The following is a 2,500-nucleotide window of genomic DNA, read 5'->3' as shown; positions in this document are numbered from 1 at the left end:
TGTGTGTGTGTGTGTGTGTGTGTGTGTGTGTGTGTGTGTGTGTGTGTGTGTGTGTGTGTGTGTGTGTGTGTGTGTGTGTGTGTGTGTGTGTGTGTGTGTGTGTGTGTGTGTGTGTGTGTGTGTGTGTGTAAATGTGAGCGTGTGTGTCTATATCCGCATCCATATGCATATATTCATTTTAACATGCTTGTTTGCTTGCACGCATGTTCACATAAATCTCCATGTCTTCCTGCATGTATGTATGTATCACTTTTTCTTCTCTTCTAAAATTTCTTTCACATGTATAAAATTGACCCCTTAATTAAACGCATTTCAGCCTCCTAAAACCATCGGCAATCTTATGAACTAACTTGCAGCTGCGTAGAAGATGAAATGATACTTACCCTATGGCAAATATGGCAAAGTCAGTCGCCACAGTCGCCATAGTAGCTTGCCGTTGCTTGGGATATTTGACGCTCGGTTTACGTATATTGAATTAAAGATGTAGTCATAAAACATTTGCTGGATAGTAATTTTGTTTGTCTCTCTGTCTGTCTGTCTGTCTGTCTGTCTGTCTGTCTGTCTGTCTGCGTCTATGTCTGTGTCTGTGTCTGTCTCTCTCCCTCTCTTACTCTCTTACTCTCTCTCTCTCTCTCTCTCTCTCACTCTCTCTCTCTCTCTCTCTCTCTCTCTCTCTCTCTCTCTCTCTCTCTCTCTCTCTCTCTCTCTCTCTCTCTCTCTCTCTCTCTCTTTATCTCCCCTTCTCCCTCTCCCTCTCCCTCCCTTTCCTTCCTCTCTCTCCCTTTTCCTTCTCCCTCTCCTATCTCCCTCCCCTTCCCCCTCTCTCCCTTTTCCCCTTTCATGCCCCTCTTCCTTTCCCCCTTCTCTTTCTTTTTCTTCCAATTTTTCTCCCTCTCCCACCCTCTCTCCCTTTCTCTCCCCCAGCTGCGGATTTAAGGTTGGGCACCTGGGGGGCAGTCCCCCCTCCCCCCCCTCTCGCTGCTCGCTGAAGCGCGGCGCCCCTTTTCTATGAAATGATATTTGATATACTGACGGAGGAACCTCATGGGCTTCATCGTTCTCGGATCATCCAAAAAAAAAACAAAAAAACATATAATTGGTAATTGCCATTCTCACTGTCAAATCATTATGAAACAAATCATTATAAAACATAGAATGACAATTTTTCTCTGTCGAGGTAGTGGCAGGGTATAAAAAGTAGCATGGCTAAAACTTTCCACAAACAATTTTCAAAACACTCTAAGTAAACTAAAGTGATTTCCCACAGCAACATAGTGATGGTACAATATCAATCAATTACCGAAGGTCTATAAGCGCCCCCCTTTATCAACTGCCCCCCCTCCCCCCTCTTCAGAGTAGTTCTGGATCCGCCCCTGGTCTCCCCTACCTTCCCTCTCCCTTTCCCCACCCCCTCTCTTCCCCTCCCTCCCCATCTCTCCCTTTCCCCATCTCTTATGTTCCAAATAGATACCGGTTCTCAGCTGTCTATCTGCGGAGACAGCTAATAACTGGACTAAACTTTCACTTAATCATACCTTTGTGTTTTGTTAAGGGAGGCCGTAGATTTAACTAAATGGATAGATAAATGGATGCATTTACGGATGGATGGATGAGTGGGTGGGTGGGTGGGTGGATGGGTGGATGGGTGGATGGGTGGATGGATGGATGGATGGATGGATGGATGGATGGATGGATGGATGGATGGATGGATGGATGGATGGATGGATGGATGGATGGATGGATGGATGGATGGATGGATGGATGGATGGATGAATGGATGGATGGATGAAATACAGTAAGGAAATAAAACCAAGGACATCCAATAATAAAACAGGAGAAATACTAATAAACCATATCAATAAAAAAACAAAAAAAACGATAGTATGTTTAACTAAGAAAAACAAAAACAAAAAACAACGAAATAAACACGTAGAAAACGAAGGTAAAGAAAAAGGAATAGCAAAAAAAAACAAAACAAAAAAAAACACACTCGTCACTTTGGGGGCATCACGTAGCCATTGGGGGGGGGGGGGGGGGAGGGTTAAGGGAGAAAGGAGAGGAAGTTGGAGAAAGGGAAGGGGGCTGGGGGGTGATAGAAGAGGGGTAGGAGGAGGGTGAAGGGTAGGAGAGGGACGGAAGGGGAATAAATGGTGGTAGGAGAGGAGGGGGAAGGAGGGAAGGGGGAGTGAAAGGTGGAGGAGGAGGAGGGTGTGTGGGAGGAGGGAGAGGGGGGGGGGGGGGAGGGGGAAGGAGGGAAGGGGGGAGGGAAGGTGGAGGAGAGGAGAGGGTGTGTGGGAGGGGAAGGGAGGGAGGGGGGGAGGGGGAGAAGAGGGAAGGGGGAGGGAAGGTGGAGGAGGAGGAGGAGAGGTGTGTGATGAGGATAGGGAGGGGGGGGGATGGGGAAGTGACTCCATAGTGTGGGGGGGGAAGGAGAGGAAGGAGGAGTTTGCGAGAGAAGGGAAGGGAGGAGGTGTGGGGAGGGGGTATAGGTGTGGTGGGG

At 47.8% G+C, this 2,500-nt stretch overlaps 1 protein-coding gene across 1 annotated transcript in view; it reads left to right on the top strand.

Annotated features, from left to right (window-relative positions):
• The window catches only part of LOC125027191, a gene marked incomplete in the record, with an annotated part of 117,246 nt that overhangs the window by 112,556 nt on the left and 2,190 nt on the right, over positions 1-2,500 (top strand).

Source organism: Penaeus chinensis, chromosome 7 (assembly GCF_019202785.1).
Source record: "Penaeus chinensis breed Huanghai No. 1 chromosome 7, ASM1920278v2, whole genome shotgun sequence".
NCBI classification, from domain to species: Eukaryota; Metazoa; Arthropoda; class Malacostraca; order Decapoda; family Penaeidae; genus Penaeus; species Penaeus chinensis.
This window is presented reverse-complemented; position numbering and strand designations above follow the sequence as displayed.